The following is a 12,088-nucleotide window of genomic DNA, read 5'->3' as shown; positions in this document are numbered from 1 at the left end:
TTTCCTGCTGTTTGTGATGTCACTGCCTGCAATCCCATATGTCAATGGAATATGCCAGCAGATGTCACTATTTTCACAGTTTTACCTGCTTTCATTGCAGCTTCCAAACCCAAGAGAAAACTCCAGACCACAGAAAATCCACGGAATGTTCAAAATTCAGATTTTTTTGGATGTAATTGAGGTCATAAAACCTAAAAGAAAACGAAAAAGAAAAAACACACCCGTGTGAAGTGAGGGGCGCTAATATATTAATGTCTAACTCATGTTTCTATGATTAGGTGTTGTAATTATGATGTAAAGCAAACATTAAATTCTCTTTATTGTTAATGGGATTTAATGTTTGTGTTAGGGACAAGATGACTTAAATTTTCCCTTCATTGTCAATTGCGTTTTTAAAACAAACATTGAACTAAAAACAAACATTAATAAACCTGTATATAGGAGGGGCTATAGTAGCCTGGTTAATAAACCAGACCGAATCAGCCGTTGGCAAAAAAAATTGCCTGCCAGCGGATTAGGGTCTGGCGAGGCTCAGTAGCACGCCTCTTTCCTACAACCGAGAACAGGTCGGGCCAATCGGGACACGGTATGCAATATGGGCGGGCTTTGGTACAGTGACGTTCAATGCTTGAGACCTTTGACTGACAGTAGCTCTGACCAATTGCGTCAAAGACAAAATGTTTGAACCCGCCCCCCGGGAAATGAAATCCAAGTGGAGCCAGCCCAGACTAATATACCGCGACAGTGTTGTGTGATATTAGTCTGGCTTATTAGCCAGGCTAGGGCTATAGTGCATCTCAAAAATAAATGAAAACTAGAAATGCACTCTGCCGAGGTGCCAACTTGTGCGCAAGCAGAGCGCGCAAGTAGGCCTATACTGCCGACCTCTACGAACTTACGATCAGCCCCTCTATAAAATATATATACCTACCTTGAAGCATTGAACTAAAAACAAACATTAATAAACCTGTATATAGGAGGGGCTATAGTGCCCCTCAAAAATAAATGAAAACTAGAAATGCACTCTGCCGAGGTGATTAATGTAATGAAACCTTTAACAAGCTTTATTAACCCTGGTTCATGGGGGTGAGAGGTGGAGAAAACTGTGGTAGGGTAAAAAGAAGGCTGATAATGTGTTTTTATGTATTTTCACTATTTATTTCTATACATTATGAACAGTACAAAAAAATACTTTGTGTGCTGCTATAATAGGCTACATCACCACTACATCAGCCTTGTATGTTTTATATTAATAATCTAAATCTACAAAGTAGATCTAGAAAATAAACCTGTCAAATAATTGTATTAGAGGAAAGAGTACATTTGTCTCTGAGATGTAGGCCTATTAATACTTGACTTGAAGTAAATATACTTAGATACTTATCATACTTTCCAAGTTTCCACCATTGTAAAGTAGTGAGGTAACTGTGAAGGTACAGAAGCACTTTAAATGAATGAAGAACAAAGAGCAAACAGTAATATCTGTGCAGAATATAGGCAGGGTATAATAGCTGTATGAAAACAGCTGTGTGAAGAAGAGAGGGCATGATGGGCCAGAGGTCAGCATTAGTAGTGTTACAAACTGGATGACATTTCTTAAAATCTAAACCACAGCTGCTAAAACCCATAGCTCCCCAACCCAAATTAACACCAGCAGCAACCTGCCACGGAAATTACTCTGACCACCCACCCGTGTCACATCATTCTCCCTCTAATCACAAATACATGACATAAGTAGGCCTACAGCAGAGCTCACTTCAGCAAGAGCTTCCATGCCTACGTATGTTTGGGACAGTAAGCTATTTTATGTTTGCATTCTTTTCCTTTTTTTGTGGTATAAAGTCGTTTTGTAGGCTATACTGTAATAAGTCTCATGTTTCTGGAATGTGTTCTTCTAAATGTATACCTCCTGCACGCGACAATGGAAATCAGTGACATAAACCATCCAGGCAAATGTTCTCAGCAGGCATCTGTCAGCAGTGGAGCACCTGTTTAAGGTGTCGTTGTTACACCACTACAGCTGTTACTATTCTGTTGATACTGCAGGCCAAAGTGTTTCTCTGTTTTTGTTTTACTGATGAACAACACTGCTTGAGCCAGGAGCCCGAGCAGGATCCGTGTGGGTCCCTCCATGAGGTCCACACTAAGGCAGGAGAATATCTTCTGCTATTTTTAAAATCCTAAAACATACTGAACTGAATCATTTTTCTTCTCAACTTCAAATTACTTTAGTTTACTTTCAGACGTTCCTTTATGCAGTGGATAACAACATTCACAAACACAGCAACAATATACAGATACCCTCATCTGGAGATAAAGCTAAACGGGTGACCTGTTGTGAGCTTGTAGATCAGCTATTTTCGGCAAAGAGATTTGGTATAGAAGGAGGAAAAAGAGGGGACAAGGTACAGACCCTGGGGGACCCTGGTCAACTAATCGTATAAGTATTATTACGTGGTTAAGTTGTTTTCAATGTTTTAATGGCTGTTTTAATGTTTAGACCACATCGTCCACATAGTATGCCTGCCCTGAGGCATCATATTTGACCTCCCAACTCATCAAATACTGCCTCTTGGTCAAAGGTGACACCTTGGGGTGAGATTATGTTGCAGTTACATAAATCGTTTAAGGAACACTTCACTTTTATTCCTTATTAATTGCATTTTACATTCAATGGGGCTTTACACTGTGTTTACTGTTTACACTATACCAATATGTTGCATGATTTGGTAATTAAGTGATCAAAAGGTAAAAGCAGTCTGACATTCTTGGCATACAGTCAGAGTGGTAGGGTGATGATCAGAAAGGAGAAGCACCTCACAAAATATAAAAAGGCAGTAAAAAGTAGTTGGTGGCTGGAGCCTGGAGAAGTGGAGATATTATCTTGGCCCTCTCTCTCTCTCTCTCTCTCGCCCATATGAACACCGCAATGTAATGAACCGAGTTCCACTATTTAACTTGCAGTCACATCATAGTTGGACGGAGCAAGTAAACAGAAATAGTACAGTCCTATGATGACTATGAGCATTGGTTAGAACAGATATGAATTTTTTTTCCTTTAATGCAGGCATTTGCAATGGCAATCATAAGTAACCATGACAACGCCACTGTTTTCACATGGGCCAATGCTGTGTAGATGCTGGAGGAATGTTCCATATCTCCAAGTATCCCCCAAGGCCATAATAGAGGAAGTTTTCACTGTGACTATCTCCCCTTTGTTCCTTGCTATCATCATGTAGATATTATACCTAGAATACAAAGCAGTTTAGGATAACTCCACACACACACACACACACACACACACACACACACACACACACACACACACACACACACACACACACACACACACACACACACACACACACACACACACACACACACACAGTCACAGTCCAACGCCACCCTCTGGTGGTGTTACAGGCACAATCCTCCATTCACTGAGTTAGTTGGATACATACATTCATAATTCAACAGAACTTCAGAGTTCCAATTCACCCATTCTACTACTAGAAGGTATAGGCTATCATATAGCGAGATACAATACAAATACATTAATACATAAATACATAATATCAATCAATAATCAATAAATAGTGGCCAACAGAACTAAGTCTGAGCCCCCCACACCCCTTTCTCCCCATACTGTACATTTCTGTCTTTTCCCTTTGTTACTTTCTTTATATGATGATTTCCTGTTTTTTGAATAGAAGTGTATATTTGTACATCTCTAAAGGTTCTGATGAATTGAAAATGACCCTGTTGTAAATACAGTAAGTGTAATGCTTTATCAATGCTTTATCATGGTTTTTTGTATTGAATTCAATGACTTGTGCTTTCGTTTGAAATGTACCCATTCTGCATACTGTGAAATAAAAACTTCAATAAATCAATCAATCAATCAAAGATTGAGGTCAAACCACAAATTGAAAAACGGCAACACAAGATTTCTGTGACATGTTTAATTTCACAATAATCAATGCAATAATTGATTTCAAAACATGTTGCCATAATAACCAATTCCAAAATGAACGATAAATGATACACTACAACGGAATATGGTAATCAAACAATGACAATTAATAACCTGCCATTAATAATCAAAAGGTATTCAATCCATGTATTCAATAAGCTTGTATTGTGTGCTAGACATTCTAACTGTGGTTTTCCAGATTGATAGAGATCTTCCCTGGTAACACCTTCAAAGAGATGCAATTGTCATCATCCGAATTACAAATGAATGGAAAGAGTCTCTCAGTGAAAGTGTGCGTGAAGGTGTGTAGGTGTGTGTCAGAATCGGGGTCAGAGAAGGACAGCTTTCCTCGGTTCCAGTCCAGCTGGATTCTGATCCTCCGGGTTTCCTGGGTCACTGGGAGAGGATCGGTGATATCAGTGATTGACCCTGATGAGTAGACTGCTCTACATTCGCCATTACGAAACCCTATCTTGCGCTGTCTACGTCTGTCCCCCATGTCTCCCTTCCTGTGGAAAGACTCGACTAACACACCCAGGAACCAGCTCCTATTTTCTCCAATCTCAACATCCCAGCTGTGAAACCCTGAATTAAAGCCCTCAGAACCCAGGACAATGACGTCACACCTCTCCGGGTTGTCGGGAAGCTCATGCTGTCTCTGTCCATATCTCACACTAGTCAGATCATCATCAGACAGAATGAGTTCCGGGGAGGCAGTGTTGGGATCCAGGATCACCGGAGTGTAGGAGACAATCTCCTTCATCTTGCCCCAGACTTTGAAGGTCAGGTTGCCCAGGTGTTTGGCCACGTCGATCAGCGCTCCTGGGTCCAGCTGTGGTTTTTGCATGGTGGTTAGCTGGACCTCTTCCACAGTGGCCTTGTAGTTCTGCAAGAATGAGACGTGGCTGTCGGCTTTTAGCTGGTCCTCGGTGGCTTGGATTGTGTTTGAGAGGGTTGCCATCTCTCTGCTCAGCACCTCAATCCTCTCCTTTATCTTCTGAGTCTTCTGCACCACTTCCTCCTTCAGAGTGATGATCCTGGCCTCCTCTTCCTCTTGTAGGAAGTGATGAAGCTTCATGAACAGTTCCTTAATATGTGTCTCTGTGGTCCGGGCCTGGACCTTGATGTGAATTTCTGTTTGGTCAGAATTCGCTTTAACTTTACTAAAGAACTTCAATCTATTGTTTAAATGCTCCAGTGATTCCTGGAGTTCCTGTTTGCAATGCTTCAATGCTTCATCCACAGGTCTGAACTTGTGTCGGGCATGTTTTTCTGAATCCCAACACACAACACACAACAGCTGTTCATCGTCCAGACAGAAGAGCCTGAGCTCCTCCCCGTGTGTCGCGCATAGAACCTCTGAGGTTAGCGAACGACAGGTGAGTTCCTCTTCATGATGAGGCAAATGGGAAGGCATTTTGTCTGCCAGTCGCACTTCCTGCTCTGAAATGTAGATACTAGAAGAGGAAACAACAGCAATAACATTATAATTAGCAATAGCACTCTATAATTATTAGTGAGGTTGCCAGAGGCAATAAGACTATAGTCCCTGTAGTCCCTGTAATACATCATCATCATCATACTGTACACTATGCAAGACTCAAAGGCGTCAAAGCTGGAAATTGTCAGTGCAACCACACTTGCAATTCTCCAGAATTGTGCCTTTAGTAATTAGATAGAGTAGAAGTACTAGTGGCAGCAGTAATAGTAGTAATAAATGCTGTTTAACTGTGCATTTGTCAAGTGATTCCTGAGTGTGACCAATGTCTTCCATTTGAATTATCCTTCAAAATAACCATCATTAATTATATAATTTACAGTCAAACTGTAGAATCTGTCTATACGTTGTTTACGTGCTATTAAATACCATATTGTGCCATGAGAAACGGTTAGAATCAAATCATTCAGATTGTAATAAACAAATACTAGTTGACGCTTGAAAATAAAACAAAAGATTACTGCTGAAGACTGAATGAAGGCTGAACATTGCATAATTGTCTTACCTGCTGCGATGTTAAAATCCCAATGCAGGTCTGGGAAGGAAGTGTAATATAGAGTGCACCGTGAAGTCTCTTCAACAAGGACTGGGATTTCTTCGGGGCTCTAACCATCATTTTTATAGAAAAAGTCAGCAATGTATGTTAATGCAGGGGGAGGGGAGTGACATTTATAACAAGTGTGAGACTCACTCACTCAGCTGTCGAGAGAGGCCAGCTGTCGATTTGATCAACTCACTTGAGTTGGCACATGAGGGACAATCATTGAAAACCCACCTTTTCAGACTCCACCATGGCCCATAGCAATAGCACTTACCCTACCCCCTTAGACAGCACTTTTTAGACTTAGATAGCATTTGAAACAGACTTATAGCATGTCATGTAGACAGCACAATAATTGCATTGTATGTAGTCATAGCACTTCATAGTATATATGTACAGCATAGTATAATATATATGTATAGTTTATATGTATAGTGTCATTATATAGATATGTTCTAGTTACGTTCTTAGCTTACGCATGTTTCTTGATAAATGCTTTTTATATATGTGATGTATTCCCATGCTTTTTGTTCTTGCTTAATGTAAATCGCTCTGGATTAAGAGCGTCTGCTAAATGCCTAAATTGTAAATTGTAATCATATCAGAGCAACTTCTCTATATTTTGTCCCTTCCCTTTTCCCCCTCTACACCAGTTCTCTTCACCGAAAATAGCTGATATACAAGATCATAACACGTCCATCAAATGTTCATCCCAGAATAGGAATGCTATAGTTTCATGTGATTCATTCACATCATTTATTTCCGACCTTGTGACACAAGCAGACATTATATATACAGTTGGAGGCCATCGATATTGTCCTTTTCTTTTTGCTGAGGTTTGCGTGATCTGCGCAAAAGGACAGTTAACCCATTTTGGGCGGGAACCCCTTTTGGTGTTTTAAACATTGTTATAATTTAGCTATTGAAAAATAGCAGATCTACAAGCTCATAGCGCGCCACCGAGTGGCGCGCTACGAGCTTTGTAGGTCTGCTATTTTTGAAAAATCGTGAAAATATTTATTTCAGAAAACTGGAGGATTTAGAAGGATTTTTTTAAAATTTTGAGGTCAGGCCTAAATGGGTGAAATGATAAGGGACAATATCGGTGGCACCCAACTGTAGGAATGCTATAGGTTCATGTGATTAATTCACATAATTTATTTCCGACTTGTGACACAAGCAGACATTATATATAGGAATGCTATAGGTTCATGTGATTAATTCACATAATTTATTTCCGACCTTGTGACACAAGCAGGCAACATTATATTGACTACAATGAAGAAATGATTAGATCCCCCTACAATGATTAGATCCCCCTACAATGATTAGATCCCCCTACAATGATTAGATCCCCCTACAATGATTAGATCCCCCTACAATGATTAGATCCTACAAAGTCATTCTTATCAATGACCGACACATGCACACTTTGCTTTAATCAGGTAGAAGAATCAAGACACTAGTGGTAATCCAATTGACCTTTGACCTTTGTGTTGTGGCATTGTTGTCTCTGATAGTGGTATGTTTCTATATCCTTTGTGTTGTGGCATTGTTGTCTCTCATAGTGGTATGTTTCTATATCATATTTGTGTTGTGGCATTGTTGTCTCTGATAGTGGTATGTTTCTATATCATATTTGTGTTGTGGCATTGTTGTCTCTGATAGTGGTATGTTTCTATATCATATTTTACAACATTTGTATTGATTGAATATAGTATTGACAATTTAAATGTACAGCGGTATGTTACAAAGAGTGAAATGGATATCACAAAAAAATGTGTGTGAAGTGAGGGGCGCTCTTATCATCGTACATCATGACGTAAATTCTCCATTCATTGTCAATGGGAATTTAATGTTTGTGTAAGACTAAAATCTGCACTAATAGCTGAATCCAAAAAAAGACAGAGGCAATTTTTTCTATTGTGGTCCATGAAAACATTCACAACAAACAGTTCAACCAATTCATGTTGATAACTTGCATTTCCAATTTGGCCAATTGCGTTTCCAATGAATAACAGCCTAACATAGCAGATTAGACCTTTACTATAGCCTCTCAAAACATTGTGGCCACTGAGGTCAGCGCTACTTGGCGGTAGTCAATCAGGTTGTTATTATGTACAGGGACAATGGTGGACTTCCTGAAATAGCCTTGCTTTTTTATGCCACAAAAAAATAATATATTATATTTGCATTTCTGTGACGTCATTCCTATATGACGTGGCACTGTGGGTATAACAGCTCCGTATGTTGATGTGGAGTTCATTCCACTTGTGGATTTACGAGGTGTGCTCAAGGAAGGATGAGCACCTTTAGTGGCTTGAGCAGCTGTAGTGGGGAGCTAATTAAACCAAAAAAGAAACAAGCTCCATCATGTCCCTTGATTGGAATTGGAAAACACCATTGCAGCCGTCACAGGCCTGCGATTCGACCGAAGAACTATAGATGTCCTATGCTTGAATATCACGATTATAGGAGACGAGAGGATGATATGTGCTGCTGTCGCCATTATGAGAGAGGTCCTTGGGCTGTGCCCAATCCGATTGAATGCAGCAGCCACTGGACCGGTGACCTGACCGCTAATAATTGTGCCAAGATATTTACGCAGCCTCTCGGGAACATGACTCGAGTAAACCTTGGGATCAAACCAGCGACCAGAATATGTCACAAGTTTGATCAATATCTTCAGGCTTCGGATATTAGACAGGAGAGAGCAACTCATGACGAGCAACACAGACGTAAAGTAGTTAAATCGACTCTGATTAAAATAGACGCTCCCACTGTTGTGCGTCCAGGGACCAGACCTCCAAAGTCAGACATGTGTTTTCCCAATCTATATGGTCATCCCGTACGGGGTCCAAATTCAAGCATAAGGTTTCCTCGGCTTAACCAGTCTCTGGCTGCGGATATTATAGAGCTCAGACGAACCACACAACCTAACAAACCCATCTTCAACGACAAACGTCACATTTGTCAGCAGACAAACATCAAGACCTATGGTGTTACCTGCAGGGCTCCAGGCCCCCACTTTTCAGACAAGCAGAAAAAACCTTTTCCGCATTTAAGAGTCAGGGTGCCGAGTCAGGCTGAGTCAGTCACTGACTCTCGCATGACCTGGTCAAGCGAGGCCAGTGCATCTCGTTGTGGTTCACGTAGTAGGCCAAGCCAGGTTGAGGAAGTGCTACTAGGTGAAGCCAGCTAAATCCATTCAGATGAATGAGCAATTCACGGCTTCCTTCAAAAGACCACGAGGTCAACCACAGATTTCTTCAACAGCCTACAAGTTCAATCACAGATTTACTGATCCTGAAATGGAGAAGATGCACTTACGAGGAAGTAAAGAATATAATATGTAAAACAAAACAAAAATGTGGGTAGCATAAATGTGGAACTAGCCCATAAATATACATGTACTATTTTACTGCTCTTAACTTAAACATTAAAATGTCATCATTGCACATAACATGATAATATAATACCATACTTAATACCATACGACTTAATTGAAAAAGCCTTTACCGGCCATTTTATATAATATCAACAACTGCAATAATATATTCATATAACCTCTAATTTGATTATATTGTTTACTATAAATTATTAAACTCAATGTTTAAAAACAAAGGACGATAAACGATGATAAAGCTCTAATGTTATAGTTTGTATACATGTATTTTAATACATCACGCAGATTTAAACAAGCAACTGATGTCTATAAACTCAATATTGCACATAGAGGCAAACAGTGAAATCCCTTACATGTCCACCTGCTCACTCTGGGGAAAACAGAGCCAATCCAACAAACAAAAGGTAGATCAACAATCCACATAATTCAGTCAATAATCCAACAGAAAATATAATCCACAACTGAGAAGTGAAAAGAAACAATCTCACAGACTCGTCATTGTTTGATGATTCAAATCAATAATTATAAAAATATCACAATGACAAAATGTTTAAATAATAGCAGTAGCCTATTTCATTGATGGCAATGTATTTTAATGCAGACTAGTAGAAATCAGGCATACACATACACACGAACACGGGAGTGTGTACTGAACAGATAAGGAGCCAGGAATGGATGAATGAAGGAATGGATGAATGAAGTCTCAGAGAAGGAACCAGGATGAATGTCTCAGAGAAGGAACCAGGATGATCTGCCTGGTGTGGAGCAGGCTAGTCACACAGAATAAATTGGCACAGTAACTTGTATGCCACTGCTTTCATGAAATCGAATCAAAGCTAAATTCAGACAGGATAACTGTAAAACCCTGGCTTAATCCACTATCCGTCAATTGCTATCACACAAATCCCCACCTAAATAGCGACGCAAGTAAACAATAGCAACACTGGGCACTCTGTACGGACACTAATAACCTTGCGTGCATTGTGTGACTTCTCTCACCCCCAAAGCAAGTCAAAACGGACTCTGTTGAGGCCTTTACCGGAAGTAGAGTTCCAGAGACCTCGCTCTCGCCACCAAGAAGAACAAGGAGCTGATTGTCGAGCAGGGAAGAGAGCATGCCATACATCGACAACGTTGTCGTGGACGTACACATCTCCAAGGACCTCACATGGGCCACACACCAGGCATGTGGTGCTCTGCTGCTAATTGATGTCTTTTGTACAAGATACTGAGTTACTTTGACTTTATTATGCTCTGTAGGAAGCTAGTGTTTATAAGAGCATCTGTTTGTCCGGAGCTATTCTATTCCTTGTCAAATGTCTTATGCGCACTGCCAGTACACCAAAGAGCCAATCTTACAGACTGCTTGACCAATCAGCAACTTGTCATGCATGCTGCCAAGTAGGCCAAGGATGACACTTCCCAAATATTTTCTAGTCCAACAATTAGGATTGGCCTTGATGTCACTGTTTCATGCATTCTGTGCACTGTGCCTGTCACGTTTGGCATTTTCATCTGGTCGCCGAATGTCACCTACTTTGTCCAGGACATTTGCAATTCTGCACACATTACTATATATGCACGCACACAGGCCGTTTCTCTATCCACTCTACATCTGCAACTTGAAAAACAAATTGATCCCAGCCAGCCACCAACAAGATGACACAGGTCTGGCTACTAAAGGCTGTCAAAAAATGTGCAGTGCACTCATATCGTGTCAAGATGGCATGAGATAATACATAAAACCCATTTTACATCAAATCAAATCAAATTCATAAAGCACATTTAAAACAAATCTCGTTGAAGTGCTGTAGGCCTACAGAACAACATTAACGATACAACTCAAAAGCAAAAACAAACAAAATAAAATGCAAATAAACCATTATTAAAAACAACAAAAATCTGCCATATCAGTGGGATTCAAATGCTAGTGAATAGTCTTGAGCCTGGACTTGAGTCTTGAGATAAATGGAACTAAACTCGGGCTCAGGGGTGACCATGTCCATGTCTCTTCGACAGCAGAGACATGGTCACCCCTGAGCCCGAGTTTAGTTCTTGGGACAACTAGTAGCCACAAGTCAGCTGACCTGAGGGACCCGGAGGTAATAGGAGCTGTAGTTAAAAGGTCAGCAATGTAGGGGAGGACCTACTACCATACTGGCAGCCAGTGGAGAGAGGTCAGGACAGGGGTTAAATGGTCTCTCCTGCTGGCATTTTGGACCAGTTGCAGGCGGGGTAAGGATGACTTGCTAATTCCAGTGTGTAGGGAACACTGCTAGCTCTGGTCCAAGCTCTAATGTCGATGCATTTAGAGCTATGTTACTGTTGACTTCCGGGCTCGCATAAATGAAGATCAGCCTCTCTTCTGTAGCGTAAATATAAAGAACGTTTTTTATATTTACGCTACAGACGAGAGGCTGATCTGCATTTATGCGAGCCCCGGAAGTCAACGGTAACAAATGCAACGTCATTAGAGCTATGGACCAGAGCTAGGGAATCGCAGTAATTAAACAGGATGATATGAGAGCGTGGATCTCAAGCACTTGGACACAGATACATCCTGGCTTGATTTTGGCAATGGGCACTTGTGGTAGCTTGGTTGTTGATATATATTTTTAATTTTTTTTACATTGTTGAAATAATATATTGAGGTATATCTTTGAAATATAA

Source organism: Electrona antarctica, assembly GCF_951216825.1.
Source record: "Electrona antarctica genome assembly, chromosome: 21".
NCBI classification, from domain to species: domain Eukaryota; kingdom Metazoa; phylum Chordata; class Actinopteri; order Myctophiformes; family Myctophidae; genus Electrona; species Electrona antarctica.
This window is presented reverse-complemented; position numbering follows the sequence as displayed.